We start from the raw sequence: 18785 nt of genomic DNA on the forward strand, positions 1-18785 counted from the left end.
ACTCCGTCTCAAAAAAAAAAAAAAAAAAAAAGGCCGGGCGCGGTGGCTCACGCCTGTAATCCCAGCACTTTGGGAGGCCGAGGCGGGCGGATCACAAGGTCAGGAGATCGAGACCACGGTGAAACCTCGTCTCTACTAAAAATACAAAAAATTAGCCGGGCGCGATTGTGGGCGCCTGTAGTCCCAGCTACTCGGGAGGCTGAGGCAGGAGAATGGCGGGAACCCGGGAGGCGGAGCTTGCAGTGAGCCGAGATCCGGCCACTGCACTCCAGCCTGGGCGACAGAGCGAGACTCCGTCTCAAAAAAAAAAAAAAAAATAGCTAGGCATGGTGGTGTGTACCTGTAGTCCCAGCTACTTGGTGGGAGGCTGAGGCAGGATGACTGCTTGAGCCCAGGAGACTCTGTATCAAAAAAAATAGGGAGTCTACATCACCTCTCTTGATTCTGAGGAAAGAGGGATAGGGGAAGAAGCTTGAGACTTGTAATTGCTTTGACCAACAGAGTAGAGTAGATGTGATGCTATATGACTTCTAAGACTACATCAGAAAAGGCCTTTAGCTTCTATCTAGCTCCCTTGGAACACTCACTCTCAGGATGCTCCCCTTCAGAACCTAGCTTCTAACATGCTGTTAAGAAGCCCAAACCATATGGAGAAACCATACATAAGTGCTCTGCTCAACAGTCCCAGCTGAGCCCATCCTTCAGTCATTAGACATATGAATAAGCAATCTGGCAAGTGGATCCTCCAGCCCCAAGTGTTCCAACCCCCAGCTACTGCCAATGAGCAAGCAGACATTTTGGAACAGAAACCCTGTACTCTGTTTGAATTCTTCAATCACAGATCCTGTAAATAACAAAATGGTGACTGACTTATGCTACTAAATGTTGGCATGGTTATGCAGCAACAATAACTTAAACATCTCACATTCTGTCACTTATTCTTAAAACAATGACAGTTCCTTATGTTAATCCCCTCAGAAGGATTAAGTGGCTTGCCTATGGTTACACAGGCAAAAGTAATAGGGTAGTACTTGAATCCAGATCTGTCTAATCTCAAAGATTTCCACCATATCATAATGATTTCTACTTCTTCATGCTGAAATTATTTTGATTGTTATTTTCAGAGTCAACCACAGAAGCATCTAAACTAATTGAAGGTATCATGGAAAAAGACACACTACTATTTGTAAGGTTTGCTAATCTTCAATCTGATCCACTGCACTCAATATATTATTTCCTCAATCTCCACCTCAACACTTGCCCCAGAAAATTAAGGGGAAAAGAAGTCACAATCACATATACTGAGACCTTTGTTACAGTAAGGGCTCACAAATGAGAGAGTAACTCTGCTCATGTATGTTGGTGACATTAACAGAAAAGGATTAAAGCTGGATAGAGAATCAATAGTTTTGTTGTTGTTTTACTTAGCATACCCTAGTTTTTCTAACCTTTCCCAATAGCTTCCTATGTTCCTAAATCAATGTATAAATGGAAAAATGTCCTTACTGCAAAAATGAATGAATACAAATGAGTGAAAACTGAACTCGAATGAATGCAAATGAGTGCAAAGCAGCAAAAACAGGGCACCCATTCAGGCAAACATTAAGCTCTCAAAATACAAATATTTCGATGTTACTATGCTGCACTCATCTGGAATTTAGCAAAAAAAAAAAAAAAAAAAAAAAGTGTTTTCAACCAGGCGTGGTGGCTCACACCTGTAATACCAAGGCAGGAGGATCACTTGAACCCAGGAGTTGAAGACCAGCCTGGGGAACGTAGGGAGATCCTGCCTCTACACATTTTTTTTTTTTAAATTAGCTGGGAGTAGTGGTACCTGCCTGTGGTCTCAGCTACTCAATATGCTGAGGTGAGAGGATAGCTGGAGCCTGGGGGGTTGAGGCTGTAGTAAGCCATCATCATACCACTGATCTCCAGCCTGGGTGACAGAATGAGGTTGCCTCAAAAAAAAAAGTGGGGAGGCGGGGGGTTTCATAGCCTAACACAGGGGTCTTTCTTTTCTATTACAAATGTCACAACTATAATATCTAGTAAGCCACCAATTCACTCTAAATCTGTTACTATCTATCTATTACTTTGGAGCAGTCACTTCATTTTTCTGAATCTCAACTTCCTCATCTGTAAAAAGATAGAACTTTTTGTGATCTATAATCTGTACTGTCCTATACAGGAACCATGCCACATAGGATGACTAAGCATTGGAAATGTGACTCATATAACTTAAGAATTTGTTTTTTCTTTTTTTTTTTTTAGACGGAGTCTCACTCTGTTGCCCAGGCTGGAGTGCAGTGGCATGACCTCGGCTCGTTGCAACCTCCGCCTCCCGGGTTCAAGCGATGCTCCTGCCTCAGCCTCCTGAGTAGCTGGGATTACAGGCGCCCACCTCCACACACGGCAATTTTTTTTGTATTTTTAGTAGAGACGGGGTTTCACCATGTTGGCCAGGCTGGTTTTGAACTCTTGACCTCAAGTGATCCGCCCGCCTCAGCCTCCCAAAGTGCTAGGATTACAGGCGTGAGCCATGGTGCCCAGCCAAGAATTTTTTTTAATTTAATTTAAATGGCTACATTTGGTTAGTGGTTATCCCATTGGACACTGTGGGACTATAGGAACATTAAATATCCTTCTAATTCTAAAATTCAATCATTTCCAATTTCCAACATTTAAAAAAATTTCTTTTCTCCCTAAAATTGAGTAAATAAATGAACCTAATAATATATAACACAATCACGCAGGAAAAAAATGATTCCAGTAATTTTTAAATATAATAGTATCAAAATTGACAAACGTTTTCAGTTAGGAGCCAGGCAGAAAATATTTTAGGCTTTACAGGCCGTAAGATCTCTGGTATAACTACTTAATTCTACCTCTGTAGCATGAAAGCAGCCATAAACAATATGTAAATGCATGAGAATGGCTGTATTCTAAATTCAGATACAGAAGTCTGAATTTCATGTAATTTTCATGGGTCATGAAATATTTTTTATTTTTTTTAAAGAACTTAAAAACTTAAAAAGCATTCTTAGTTCACAGGCCATACAGAAAAGGTGGTGGTCAGATTTGACCCACAGGCCACAGTTTGCTAACCACAGCAGAATACACTGAAGATAAATCAAAAGAAATACAAAAAACTCCGAACTTTATAAAGTTTGTTGTTGACAGTGTCTTGACGCAACATTCTGAAACTATTTTGTGTGTATTACAGGATTGAACAAATGAATAAATATTGATATTGTTGAGAACCAGGAGTCTGGCTACAGGAGACAAGAGGTCATATATGGCATCAGAGATGGTTGCAGTACTGGATGAGAATTAGAGGTACTGGTTAATCTCATGTTTAAAAAATTATCCATTAGAACCTAGAAGTCAAAATACTTCAATAACACTGAATATACTTAATCCACTATATACTATTCCCCAGTAAAAGAAATTAGGACTCTGGAGAAAAAAGGCTGATTTCAGAGCTGGAGCAAGGAAAATACAAGGTGAGGCTAAATGTCTTGTACCGGTAAGTAAGTAAGTAAGCCCTCAAAATCTAAATGAGGACTAGTCAAAGAACAAGAGAAGCAGTTTAAAGAAACTGCTACCAGGAAATATGGAACAACTTAAGTTCCAAAATAAATAATAATAATAGATTATAATACTCTGAATAAAAATCTGTAAGTACAACCTGATGCTAATGTTTTTAAGTGAGGGAGAGGAATAACTCTTTTTTTAATAATAATATCGAATGATAAATATAGAAGGAATAACAGAAATAGAAAAATGCCATTTTATAATTACTATAACTGATTCAGGCAAGACTTAACAAATGCTAAAATCATTGGGTGAGAGTTATTGGGTAACAAGATACATACTCCAAAAGTATCACCCCATAGATTACTTATTAATTACAAAGGGGAAACGATATCTTTACAATGGAGAAATCTGTCATATACCACCTTAACCAAATAATCAAATTTAACCAAAACTGATATCACAGACACCCTCATGTCATATACTGAGAACGTAACACCTTATGTAGTATTCTTGCCAAAAATGTTTAACTTGCATCTAGTGATGAAATAAATAAAATTAAAACAATGAGACAAATCCAAATTGAGGAACATTGTTAAAAACCATTTGCCTGGATTCTTCGAAAATGTGAGGAGCAGATGTAAAAGGATGGCGGAGCATTGTAGATTTAAAAAGATAAAGCAACCTACTGCAATGTGTAGTTCTTGATCCAATCATGAATTTGGCAGGGGTAGGGTAGAAAGTATAAAGGACTTGCTTGAACAATTGGAGAAATTTGGAATACAGACTGCATTTTAGATAACAGTATTGTGTCCATGCTAAATTTCCAGAGTGTGATCATGTTACACAGAAGAACATGTTTATTACCAAAAGATGTATGATTACATGCTGAAACATTTGGGTAAAGTGTTATGATCATGGTATCTGCAATCCTCAAATAGTTCAGAAATTTTCAAAGTACATATACAAAGAGAGAGCAAGAAAGCAAAGTATCAATTAATGAATCTATGCAAGAGTATATAGACGTTCAATATACCATTCTTACTACTTTTCCATAGGCATGACATTATTCAAAATAAAAAGTTGTGAGGAAAGAGTGAAAAAATAATTATTTCAGTCAGGGGTGGTGGCTCATGCCTGTAATCCCAGCACTTTATGAGGCCAGGGAGGGCAGAGCTCGAGTCCAGGAATTTAAAACCAGCCTGGGCAACATGGTGAAGTCTCGTCTCTACAAAAAATACAAAAAATTAGCCAGGAGTGGTGGTGTGTGTCTGTGGTCCCAACTACCCAGGAGGTTGAGGTGGGAGGATCACTTGAGCCTGGGAAATCAAGACTGCAACAAGCCAAGATCACACCACTGCACTCCCACTGGGCCACAAAGAGAGACCTTGTCTCAAAAATAAAAAAGAAAAAAATCATTTCAAATTCTGCTTTTATACTTAACAAATGGTTTTTTAAAACCAGTTATAAAAAATCACCAAGCAATTAGCCACCTAAAAAGTTTTCTTCATAGCTTTTTTTTTTTTTTTTTGAGATGGAGTCTCACTCTGTTGCCCAGGCTGGAGTGCAGTGGCGTGATCTCGGCTCACTGCAAGCTCCGCCTCCCAGGTTCACGACATTCTCCTGCCTCAGCCTCCCGAGCAGCTGGGACTATAGGTGCCTGCAACCACGCCTGGCTAATTTTTTGTATTTTCAGTAGAGACGGGGTTTCACTGTGTTAGCCAGGATGGTCTCGATCTCCTGACCTCGTGATCTGCCCGCCTCGGCCTCCCAAAGTGCTGGGATACAGGCGTGAGCCACAGAGCACAGCCGATAATTCTTTGCACTTATTTGAAATGGAATATTCCCAACTGGACCATCTGCTTTACTACAAACTTAGTTTATTACACAATGTTTTGTACGTAACTATAAATTCAAATGCTGGCAGTGTAAGATAATGGACTAACTTAGCTTATTGTTATAATACTGTATACAAAGAAGGTTCCCTCCAGCTTTGTGAACTGAACTTGGCAACAGAATGGGCCAGATTCCCTTAGGATAGTGCTACCAAAACTACGAACTATAAAACTGATACCCTGTAGAAGGGAAAAAAAATTCAAATGTAGCAACAGGTTTTTCTCTAAAATTTATCTCTCTATACTTATATATACCAAACACATTTATATAGAAGTCATTATGCAACAACTTAAATAAGAAGCTTCTTATTTAAGAAATGGTATACGACAACAAAAAAGTATTCCTGGTAATCACGTGCAAAATCAATCATCTGAACATGAATGCATAACACTGGACCTACACATAGATTCACTGATGTACAGATAGCATTTCCAAAATGTCCTTTGTATGTCCTCTATTCAATTGTGACTGACAAGAATGAAGAATTACAATGTCAAAATAGATTTGATATTCATTAACTATATATTAAATACAGAAATCTAATTTGTGTCATTTCTTGCATCAAATTGATGTACTTAAGGTTTTTCCTTTTTTATTTAACTTAATCTTTTACAACTCACTATATCCTATTTATACATTTCAGCAACTAAAGTACAGTGTGTGCAAGAAAGAAACACACTCCCAGACCCACTAAGGCCCTACAGAGTTTTCTAAACCTATGCCTTCAGTATACCTGTTTATTCATGTAAGTATGTGAATAGCTAGCTCCCAGTTGCTAGACACAGTGCTAGATGCTAGAGATACAAATATGCACACATCTAGATCTCGGACCTCAAGAAGCTCACAGTCTGCTTAGGGATGGAAACCAAATAATTCAGTGAAATTATTAACTAAAAAAGACATAAATAAATTAATTTAGTGAGTCAAAGAACTACTCTTTTTCCTATCTACAGCTCATTACCTAAGTACTAGAAACATTAGAAGCAGCCAGCTAGTTCTTTCCCTCTCTCCCTCTCCATTTTCTAAATTTCTGTCCTTTGGTCTCCTCCCAATGAGATTCCAACAATAAAGCCAATCTTTCATAAGTGCTACCAGTCAATGAGAATATTTTCATTCTTGTCTAAAAAGAGGCAGTCTTATAGTATATGTGGTATTATATTTAAAGCTTTATTGTTCCTCTCTTCTCCAGCAAAAATTATTTCATTAGTTAGGGGTTTCGTGCATTTTTTTAGAGGGGAAAAAAAAAGAATGCTGGTCTCTAGAGTTTTTATCCTTCCTTCAGAAAGCAACTGCTTCCACTGGTCACAGTAGCTCACATCTATAATCCCAGCACTTTGGGAGGCTGAGGCCAGAGGATCCTTTGAGCCCAGGAGTTCAAGATCAGCCTGGGCAATATGCCACGATCTCGTCTCCTAGGGGGGGAAAAAAAAGTGGAACACACCCATGGTCCCAGCTACTCGGGAGGCTGAGGTGGGAGGATCGCCTGAGGCTGGGAGGTTGAGGCCGCAATGCGCTGTGAGCATGCCACTGCACTCTAGCTAAGGAGACAGAGCAAGACCCTGTCTCTAAAATAAATACATATAAATTACTCTAGTTACATCAGAATTAGCAGAGTATTTATAACTAAAGGCTTAAATCAAGTGTCCATGTGTTAGGCAATTAGATAAATGTTCCTCTTTACTTTTCCCTAACCCTTCCCATGTTCAACATATCTATTAAGTACCTCACATTGTGCCAGACAGGAAGAAGCGACATGAATATATCAACAAACAAAACAAGATAAAGGTCCTTGCCCTCATGGAGCTTCTATTCTAATGAGGAAAGAAAAAAATATATATAGTATAATGTGAGATGTTAAGCAGAGAATATCAGCCATGCAGGAGTAGGAAAGCAATTTTAAATAGCGGGCTCAGGAAAGCCATGGCTGAGAAATTTTCTTTTGAGCAGAGACTTAAAAAGTAAAAGAGTGAGCCATGTGCATACTCCATCTGCCTGGAACACTTGGGAGAAAGGTGGGCGTTCAAGGCAGAAGGAAGAACAAACATGAAGACCTGAAGTAGGAACAAGTCTGCCAGTGCCAAGAACAAAAAGGAGGCCAGTGTGCCTTGAGAAAAATGAAAAAAGAAGAGTGGTCAAAGATAAGATCAGAGAGACAGCTGGGTCCACAGACCATGTAGGGCTTTTCTGGTCCCAGTAAAAACTTCAGCTTTTACTTTAAGTAAGAATGGAAGCCATTAAAGGATTGTGAGCAAAGGAGCAAGATCATCTCCTTTACCATATAAATACAGTTGACCTTTGAACAATGCAGGGTTTAGGGGCACTGACCCTAACCCATATAACTCTTGACTTCCCCAAAACTTCACTAACAGCCTACTGTTGACCGGAAATCTTACCAATAACAAAGTCAATTAACACATATTTTGTATGTTATATGCATTATATATACTGAATTCTTACCATAGAGCTAAAGAAAATGTTAAGAATCATAACGAAGAGAAAATATATTTACTATTCGTTAAGTGCAAGTGGATCATCACAAAGGTCTTCATCATTCTCACTGTCTTCACATTAAGTAGGCTCCGGAGGGGGAAGAGGAAAGATTGGTCTTGCTGTTTCAGGGTGGCAGAGATGGAAGACGTAGTGGAAGGGGAAGCAGGAGAGGCAGGCACACTCCAAGTAACTTTACAGAAATACATAGTAATTTATGTTGGACTTTTTAAAACTTTCACTTAAAATGTTTATATTATGGTACCAATCCTTCTTCTACGATTTGCTTTAGTTTCAGTGCCCATATCTTAGAAGGGTCCATGTTGTAAAATAAGTTAAAGGCAGTCTTGAATAACTGGAACCCTTCTGCCAGACTGTCTACAGTCAATTTGTTTTCTGGCATTGTTTCTTCTACATCTTCTTGCTTATCATCTGGCACTCGTTTGGAAGCACTCATCTCCATCAAGTCATCTTCCGTTTATTCCTCTGGTGTTGTGTCTAATTAGCTCTTGAATTTCTTCAAGATATATACCTTGAAACCCTTCATCCTCAACATTTTAAAAGTATATATGATATAGACATAGACATAGACATAGATATCCACAATCTCTTTTATGAGTTCCCTGATTGACTCTGTTGTAAATCCTGTGAACTCATGCACAACATCTGGACAAAGTCGTCTGCAGCAGGTATTTACGGTTTCAGGCCTGATGGCTTTAACAGCTTTTTCTAGAACAACAATGGCATCTTCAATAGTGTAATCCTCCAGACTTCCATGGTGTTCTATCAGGGTTCTCTTCCATAATGCTGACAATTCTTTCCATAGAGTATCATGTGTAATGAGCCTTAAAGGTCCTTAGGACTAATCAATCTGGAGTCTGAATTAGAAATGTTGTGTTTGGGAGAACAAGTAGACCACTTCGACACAGGGTTAAACTCACAGGGTTCCGGGCAGCCAAGGGCATTGTCCAACATCAAAAGAACTTCAAAAGGCAATCCCTTACTGGCAAAGTAGTTCCTGACTTCAGGGACAGAGAACACATGAAACCAATCCAGAAAAAGAGTTATTGTTCGGGCCTTCTTGTTATACAACCAATAGACTGGCAGCTGGTCTTTACCTTATCCCATCAAGGATCGGGAGTTAGCAGCTTTAAAGATAAGGGCAGTCCTGATCATAAACCTGACTGCATTTGCACAAAACAGTAGAGTTAGCCTATCTTTTCCTGCCTTAAATCTTGGTGCTCACTTCTCTTTTACTAATAAATGTCCTTTGTGGCATTTTTTTTTTTCCCCAGAATAGGGCACCTTCATCTGCATTAAAAACCTCTTAGGCAGGTATCTTTTCTCCTCAATGATTTTATTTTTTCTTAGTTTTTGTTGTTGTTGTTGTTTTTGAGATGGAGTCTCGCTCTGTTGCCCAGGCTGGAGTGCAGTGGTGTGATGTTGGCTCACTGCAACCACCACTTCCCAGGTTCAAGCGATTTTCCTGCCTCAGCATCCTGAGTAGCTGAGATTACAGGCACACACCACCATGCCTGGCTAATTTTTGTATTTTTAGTACACGGGGTTTCACCTTGTTGGGCAGACTGGTCTCAAACTCCTGACCTCATGATCTGCCGACCTCGGCCTCCCAAAGTGCTGGGATATAGGCATGAGCCACCGTGCCTGGTTCTCAATGATTTTCTTAAGGGTGCCTACGAAATCATCTGTTGCCTCTTGGTTGGCAGAAGCTGCTTCTCCTGTAATCCTGACATTTTTTAAGCCAAACTTTCTAAAACTATCAAACCATCCTTGGATGGCATTAAATTCTCAAACTTTAGATCCTTCACCTTTCTTTTGCTTTAAGTCATTGTATGACTTTGCTTTTACTCAAATCATATTAGAGTCTATAAGTGTGCCTTTCTAATAGCTATCCTGCACCCACATAAAAGCTGCATTTTCATGTGAGATAAAAAGGTATTTCACAAAAAGTGCAAGATTTTTGTACCTGCTGGTGTAGCTATAGCAACAGCTTCACAGATTTCTTTAAAAAAAAAAAAAAAAAAAAAAGAGGTCTTTATCCTGGATTCATTTCTCTTGAAATGGCAAGCAACCAAAGCTGCAGACCACAATCTATGCTACATATCAAGCCATTCAACTTTTTCTTGTAATGTTGTGACATTTCTCTCCTTGGGAGCACTTCCAGCATCACTAGTTGCACTTCATATGGGTTCCATGGTGTTATTCAAGGTTTATGATATTGCACTACACATGATGAAACATATGCTGAAAAATACTTAATAACCACAAAAGATCACTTTTTATTGTGATAGGCAATTAACTGGAGAGACAAACTACTCATGTGGAGATGATTAGCATCATATGGCATTTTAAATGGATACTTCCAACACTTGCACTCACTAGAAATAGAGGTGGCTATTAAATTATTACAGTAACACATTATGAAGATAGTTAATTGTATGCAGTTGATTTAATACTGCATCTTTATGTTTATTCACATTTCTCTCAACTGCAAATGATGCCATGTATGGTCTGTGTGAGTTTTGTTAAATTTTAACATTTTATAGAAGATTTGTGTATATTTTATGGTAGTAAATAAACTAGTATCTATATATATTTTATGTATTCATGACATATCTAATTTTTCCTTTTTAGTTTTTTTCTTTTTTTTTTGAGACAGAGGCTTGCTCTGTCGCCCAGCTGGAGTGCCATGGCATGATCCTGGCTCACTGCAACCTCCGCCTCCTGGGTTCAAGTGATTCTCCTGCCTCAGCTCCTGAGTAGCTGAGATTACAGGCGTGCGCTACCACATCCAGCTAGTTTTTGTATTTTTAGTAGAGGCAGCATTTCACCATGTTAGTTAGGCTGGTCTTGAACTCCTGACCTTATGATCCGCCTGCTTCAGCCTCCCAAAGAGCTGGGATTACAGACGTGAGCCACCACGCCCAGTTTTTTTCTTAATTGAAAAAATGTCTTGATATTTTTAGGCTATATAGTTCATCTGTTTTTTTCAAACTGTCCCAAACCTCCAAAAAAATTTCCGATATATTTATTGAAAAAAAAATCCATGTATAAGTGGACCCACACAGTTCAAATCCATGTTTTCAAGCATCGGCTGTATATGCATTTTCAACTTGTAGCAGTTTCCATTAATATGCCAGTTACAGAAACTTAGAATGAACAGAAAACCAGTTAGTATCTATGATATTATAAATTAGTAAGAAAAAACTATTCGCCCTAGCAGATAAATGAACACAGAATTTGAAGAATATAAGCAATAAATGAAATAAACATGAAAAAATGTTCAACTACATTATCACTAAAAAGAAATACAAAAGAAAACAAAGTACCACTTCTTTCCATTGCTAGGGAATTTGGTGGTTCAGATCTACAATCCTGTAACTGAGATCTCTAGCTTCAAAACACTTTCAGAAGTGTTTTGAATTTCAGAGTATCTGGGACATAGACAGGTGATATGGCACAGATGCCTTACATTAAGTAATGTTCTTGGTTCTAGGGCAGCACCCTGTATTCAACCATACTGCTATTTAAAATTTCTTTAAGGGCCAGGCACGGTGGCTCATGCCTGTAATCCCAGCTCTTTGTGAGGCCGAGGTGGGTGGATCACTTGAGGTCAGGAGTTTGAGACCAGTCTGGCCAACACAGTGAAACCCCATCTCTACCAAAAATATAAAAAATTAGCTGGGTGTGGTGGCGTGAGCCTGTAATCCCAGCTACTTGGGAGGCTGAGGCAGGAGAATCACTTGAACCCAGAAGGCAAAGGTTGCAGTGAACCTAAATCATGGCACTGCACTCCAGCCTGGGCAACAGAGCGAGACTCCGTTTCCAATAAATAAATAAATAAATAAATAAATAAAATTTCTTCAGAGAATCTGAAGAATGTACACTGTAAGTGGAATAAATGAGACTAAGTAGCCTCATCTCAGTATAGGTCAAGTTTGGTTGCCAAATTAGTTAACAAAACTTTTGGGTTTTTTAGGCATATGGGAATTTCAGAATTGCATATAACACACAGTTGGTTATAAAATTATTTTTGTAAACAATTATAACACAGATCAAAAGCCATAAAAATAGCCAGATACAAAGTGAGTCACAGTATCAGAATTACCTAAGAGAACTTTTTCAAATCACGATCCTTCCCAATGAAGACATTCCATTTTCCCTAGTAGCTTCTTGTAGTAAGCCATTATAACTGACTGCAATTTGTGCTAGGCTGGAAACAGTAAGATATATTAGAAATATTTTCCTTATTTCAATGCAAATAAAACAATTTGGAAGTCCTTGGCATTTGTAATGATATTTTGCTTTCATGAACAAGAAGTATCTAAAAAAGAAACAGACAAAAAGAATATTACCTTAAAAACTGATATTTCCCAAATAACTTTAATCCCCTTGGAAAACTCCTTCATTTTATTTTATAGAGAGATGGAGAGATAAAAGAATTCTGATCAGACATGAATCACTCTGGCTACAGCGTAAAGCAGATCATAAAGGGCAAAACTATAGCAAACTGCCCTTAAAAAGACTACTACAAGAGTCCAGACAAAGCATAATGCACTTATAACAATTAACATCAAGAAAATTTTAAATCATCCCAAATAATTTCAGAAGTTTTGCCAAGTTTCACACTGACAAACTAAAACTCAAGGGGTTGATAGGGCTACAATCGGGAAAATTAGGGGAGAAGAGGGAAACTCGCTAATGATGATGAGAGGCAATACAGACAGGCAGTTAGAAAATAGTATCCAGAGCTTATAGTACCAAGCAATAAGTAGTGATCCAGGCAAGCAGGTCCTTAGCATCATAGAGGTCAGATAAGCAGGTGGTATCCCAGCAATCAGGGAAAAACACAACAAGGAAACATGGCAGCAGGCAACGCTTACAGCAGATAGCAGAGAGCTCCAGCTACAAGACTGGAGTCCAGGAACTTAAATATAGGACATTGTTAACACAGAAAACCAGGACAGAGCAGAACAGATACAGATCTGCACTCAAATAAACCTACTTTTATTTATGTATTTATTTATTTATTTTCAGACAATAATGATTTATACATCTCACAATTCCCTGGCCAGGAATTGGGTAAAAGCTAGATTAGGCAGCTCTTCTGCTTCACTGGATGTCATCTGGCATCATTTGGGATCATTCACTCATCTACATTCAGTTGATGGCAGGGCTGGGCTGAAAAGTCCAAGAAGGCATCACTCTCATGTGTCCTCACTGAAGTACTCATCCACATGGCCTTCTTGTCTCTCCTGTGAGAGTTTGGGCTTCCTCACAGCATGGGAGTCTCAAGGTTGTCAAACTTGTTACATGGTAACTGGTTTCTATTGAGTAAAAGCATGAACTGACAAGACTTTTAAAAGCCTGCAGTCCCAGTTCCTCTGGAGGCTGAGGCAGGAGAATCGCTTGAACCCAGGAGCTAGCGGTTGCAGTGAGCAGAGAGAGCGCCACTGCACTCCAGCCTGGGTGACAGTGCGCGACTCAGTCTCAAAAAAAAAAAAAAAAAAAGAAAATTAGGCCCTTTAGATGCAGAAAAGTCAGGCAGGTCACTAATGCAAAAATGCCTCAGGGAGCACTAGTTCATACAGAAAGAGGTGAAAGGAAATGGGTTACGTAAGTAAAGGGGTCTAAAACTTAAAGTTTAAATACTTAGAATTAGTTAGCTTAATAGTATATCTATACAATAGAACATACTACTAAATTTTGTTAAAAAGAAGAAGAAAAAAGGGACAGCTCTTTATATGCTAAAGTCAAATGATCTCCAAGGTATATTTTAAATTTAAAAATTATGGTACAAAGCATTAATGTAGTAAATACCTTCTACATAAAAAGGTAGGGGGAAAACAGTAATCTTTCTATTTGTTTCTATTTGCATAAATACCATAGAATATACAAAAAATAAAAGTAGTCACCTATACAGAACAGGAAAGAGAAGGAGTGGTATCAAGACTTCTCATATGCCTTTTTATATTATTTTGAAACTTGAACCACGTAGCCATATTGCCAATTCAAATAGGAAAATACAACTTAAATACAATTTTAAAAGTCTGAGAATCACGGTAATATACACTGCTGTATTAATTAAACATTGACTTATCTGTACTTACTTTGCTGTAGACTAACATAGTTATCTATGACTTATCTGTACCATTTCTAGCTATATACTAGATTTCAAGTTCCTCTGAAGAACGAACAATAATCTTGATGATAAAGAGCATGTCTTATTCAATTCTGTATCCCCACAGCCAAGCACAGTGCCTGGTACCTAGCTGGTGCTCAAAGAATACATTAAATCTGCCCTGGACTGGCTTTCCCTCTAAAGTCGCCTCCAATTCTGGACGTAATTTTTAATTGTATTGCTGGTGACTCGTCTATATACAAGAATATACTTAGAATTCGTGTTTGCATAAAAATGAGCAAAGAGAAGCTCTTAACACAACTGTATAACAAAAACACAAGATACAAATATAACTAAAAATAAAATAAACAATGACCCTTGGATTACTCCAAAGACCTATCAAAAGATGGCATTTAAAATGGGAGCAGGCAGCTATCCTAGATACCTACCAAAGTTCACTCAGGGCATTTTTTTGATAGTAGGTGTTGCTATATAGTTTTGCTTACCCAACTTTAAAATAATCACTACAGTTTCCTTCTCTTAATCCCAACAAATGTTAAGGTGTATGTAACCCTTGAAACACAAAGGTATTTTTCTCGATGCTGTCCCCTATTCTTCCATGACCTGAGGTCTCTTATCTATGGCCAGACTTCTCGAAGAGCTGTCTCATCTATATTCACTGTACACGTGGTTTCCTCAATTTAGTTTATCACACCCTTCTACTATAACTCTTCTGCTAAAGCAACAAACCTCAAACTAGTACACCTCAGAAGAGCCTTAGCATTTCAGTCGATTTTTCCAGGCTACTACCTCCTGGCTCCCCGCTCCCCCTTTTAACAATCTGTAAGGTCTTAGATGAGACCTGGGGAGTTCAAATGTTTCATTAGTATCTGCATAATTCTGATACAGGCAGCTTGCCTGAACACACTGGAAAAACCAAATAGCTAAGATTATCAATAACTTTCCAACAGTCAAATTCAAAGCCTTTTGGTCTTCTCTTTTTCTCTCAGCAGCATGACAGCTTCATGAAATTCCTTACTTCATCATCATCTAACACAACCACACTCTTCTCTCTCACAACCTTTCTATCAGTCCTCTTCACTGGCTTCTTGATTTCCGAGAGTCCTTAATCTTTCAATGATGGTAGTTAGGAGCTCTGTCAGCGTGCCTCTCCCTAACTTTATATATACTTCATAAGCAGTGACAGTCACACCCATTGCTTCAGCTACCATCTACACAACCTTAAATCCTGCCACTTTGGATTCCACAGATAGAGGCTATGCAGTACAGGAGAGAAAAGATGTTTCAGTATCAGACGAATCTGAATGCAAAATATTTACTCAGCTATTTACACAGTAACATGCCTAAAGACACACACCTTTTTGAATTTCAGCTCTGTTCTCCTTTTAAAACTAGGAATGGCACCTTTCTAACAAATTTCTGTCCTGATTAAATAAGGGGGAAAAAAAGATTAAATGAGAAGTTCTCATTACCACATGGACCTGACAGCATGCCCTGAGGACCCCATGCCACAGGCCTTAGAGGTGGCAAGCAAGGAGAAAGGAGATAACTAATGTGGGGTCAGAAGACTGGCACATACAAGGGGATTGAGCAGATAAGTAAATACACTGAGATAATAGGAACCAATTTCTCACTGCTGGAGAAGAGATTTACAAATACAGAAAGGGAAAAGGCTAGACGAATCCTGAGATGTTAGATTGGAATTGGTTGTATCAGTGTGAACTTTTTTTTTTTTTTTTAAGATGGTAGTCTTGGTCTGTCCCCCAGGCTGGAGTGCAGTGGTGCGATCTCGGCTCACTGCAAGCTCCGCATCTCCCCACCCCCGCCCAGTTCACGCCATTCTCCTGCCTCAGCCTCCCGAGCAGCTGGGACTACAGGTGCCCGCCACCACACCCAGCTAATTTTTTTGTATTTTTAGTAGAGATGGGGTTTCACCATGTTAGCCAGGATGGTCTCGATCTCCTGACCTCGTGATCCGCCCGCCTCAGCCTCCCAAAGTGCTGGGATTACAGGCTTGAGCCACCGCGCCTGGCCCAGTGTGAATTTTTAAAATACCTCTACATAGGCATAGAAAGAGATTCAGATGTGTGCATACATCTATGCAATTCCTAGCTCTATCCCCCTAAAAGTGATGACATACCAGCAGAAATGAACACAGTAAACACTCGGATCTCAGTTCCTAAATAGCACCTCTACTTTAAAAAAAAAAAAAAAAAAAAAAAAAAAAAAAACTGGATTCTTTGGAAAAACAAACTATTTCAGAGCTGTGATTGGAGATTATTAAGATCATCTGGAACATCTTGTTAGGCCAGAATGTAAGGAAATACACCAAGGAGGGGGACAGGTCAAGGAGATAGGGGAGCCAACTTAAAGGCCAAATTTGGGACAATTTGACCAACAAAATGAAATTTTAAAATGACAGTAACTAATAAAAACCACTAAACAGAAACAAATCCAGGAGAATATATCGATATAAATGAATGAATAAATAAATGTATGGAGAAGAAGGGAGAAATCTCTGTCAGTAGAATATGAACTAATAAATGTAGGCCACAGCTTTCACAGTTGTGGCTGATTCAGGTAGCAGTCATCAGACCTGAAGGCTGGTGGTTAGCACCTTCAGCTCTATTGACACACTCCTAGATATCTTCTCACATGAGAATTCTCAATTACAAAAGGAAAAAACGGTAACTTCACAGTAGAGAAACCCAGCAGACTTGAATTTAACAGATGTTCAAAGTTAAACATCGCTGGTAGCAGGACTATACAGCACATTTCCTAGTGATGTACTAAGAATATCACAACATTATTTCTATGGCATTCTTGCCAACAATGCACTCGGTCTGCACATGAGGAACCACTGGATGAACTTCAGTTGAGGAAAACATGTTACAGAAAAAAAGGACTCCACTCGTTAAAACTGTCAAGGTCATAAAGGACAGGGAAATATTAAGGAACCATTCCAAACTGATGGGAGACTAAAAGATGTGACAATCAAATGCAATGTGTGAACCTGAATTGGATGCTGGACCAAAAAGAAACGAGACACACTACTGGGATAGCTGGAAAAATTTGAATGGCATCTAGGGACCTGAAGGTAGTGCTGCCTGATTTCGCAGTTATATAGGAAACTGTCCTGTTTTCTAAATACACACTAAAATATTTAGGAGTGATAGGCATCATGTCTGCAACTTGCTCTCAAATAATTCAGAAAACAGTCAAATGAAATTAGAAATGGTGCATTCCCCTGAAATGGAGAAATAAGGATTAAAATGTAGGACCAGAAATGAGAGATGATGAGGTTGTTTCACTGAAATTTGAGGATCCAATTAGATATAGTAGAAAAAGGGAAAGGGTTGAAGACAATTCCAAGGTTACCCCTTGGGGCATCCTGAAAAGAAGGCCTTACTGAGCCAAGCACTAGATGTTCCAGGCTCATTCTGTGTTGTGTATACACATGATACATAGCTAGTACAATGTTAAAAATTAGTTTAAGGCGATTTGGGAGCTCTTTGTTGTACTTTTCTTGAGATTTCTCATTAGGTTTGAAATTATTTTAAAATGTTAAATAAGAACTCATGACAACTTCACTGTCTAGCAAAATACCTGGCTCACTGGAAGCGCTCAATAAAAATCATCTGGCTTTCCCTCGCTAAAGAAGGGAAGTTGCTAAAGAAGAAATCTTAGCATTATCTTCAACTCTTCCCCCACAATGTCCAAATGGACTCTCAGGTCTAATGAAACTACTCAGTTTTCAGTTCTAATCTATATTACCCTATTTCTGGTTCCTATCATCCCTCCCGTGGACCACTGCAACAGCATCTGGTCTCTTTGGTCTCTCTGCTCCATTTCTAACCTTATCATCCTTGCATTATCCTTGTATCTTTGCATCATTATCTAGAAGTCACGAATTACCTTTCAAAACCCGCATCTAATCTTATCATTCCTTATTTAAATACCTCTAATTGTTCCCGAATGTTAATGCTGATTTCTCAAGAGGCAGACTAAATGCGTGTTTAGGGCACCAGTAACACAAGGGCACCAAAAAGATATTTCACACATACACACACACATACACGCACACGCACATGCACACACAACAGTGAAGTGGGGGAGGCAGCGGGTAAAGGGAGAGAAAAAGAGGCAGAAAGACGAGGGACTCTGACTTAAGAATTCTCAAGTTTACCTTAAGCTTACTTTAGGATTTGATATTTATTTCTGATTACACAGTGTATGCCAAGGGTGAGTGGGTACCATAAACTTTCCAATACTTACAGTCTCTTAAACAGTGGTTTTCCCAATCCTTTTCCCAACTTGGCAACAAAGAAAATAATAATTTCTTAGCACACTGGGATAAGCCACGAAGGCTATTCAAAGCCAAAAGAAACCATCCTGGGGCGGGGTGGGGAAGGGGATCTGATATGCCCAGGTCCCATAAACAAGGGTATCTTGCTCTCTGAAACACTGGTAAACCATTCATGGCACACCAGTTGGGAAGCTCTATTTTAAAGGTCTTAAAATGAACCCACTCATTGCCCAAACACAAGGACCCCCACAAGGCTTCATTTCCCACTGCAATCAACACACATGCGTGCGCACGAGCACACACACACACACACGCACACGCAGAGATTCACACACAGGAACAGACAACCACACCCACCCAGAGACAGACAGACATATCCAACAAGACAACTTACATTTC

At 39.0% G+C, this 18785-nt stretch overlaps 1 protein-coding gene across 2 annotated transcripts in view; it reads right to left on the reverse strand.

Annotated features, from left to right (window-relative positions):
• LOC112617128 (tyrosine-protein phosphatase non-receptor type 4) overlaps positions 1-18785 on the reverse strand; it is a 223098-nt gene that overhangs the window by 198183 nt on the left and 6130 nt on the right. The window contains exon 2 of one of the 2 annotated variants that reach the window (XM_025373857.1): positions 12700-12843. The exons of the other annotated variant lie outside the window; for it this stretch is intronic. The gene's annotated coding sequence lies outside the window, so the exon portion shown is untranslated. The remainder of the gene's footprint in view (positions 1-12699; positions 12844-18785) is intronic. 2 annotated transcript variants of the gene reach the window in all.

The sequence above is a fragment of the Theropithecus gelada genome, unplaced genomic scaffold, assembly GCF_003255815.1.
Source record: "Theropithecus gelada isolate Dixy unplaced genomic scaffold, Tgel_1.0 HiC_scaffold_15883, whole genome shotgun sequence".
NCBI lineage: Eukaryota > Metazoa > Chordata > Mammalia > Primates > Cercopithecidae > Theropithecus > Theropithecus gelada.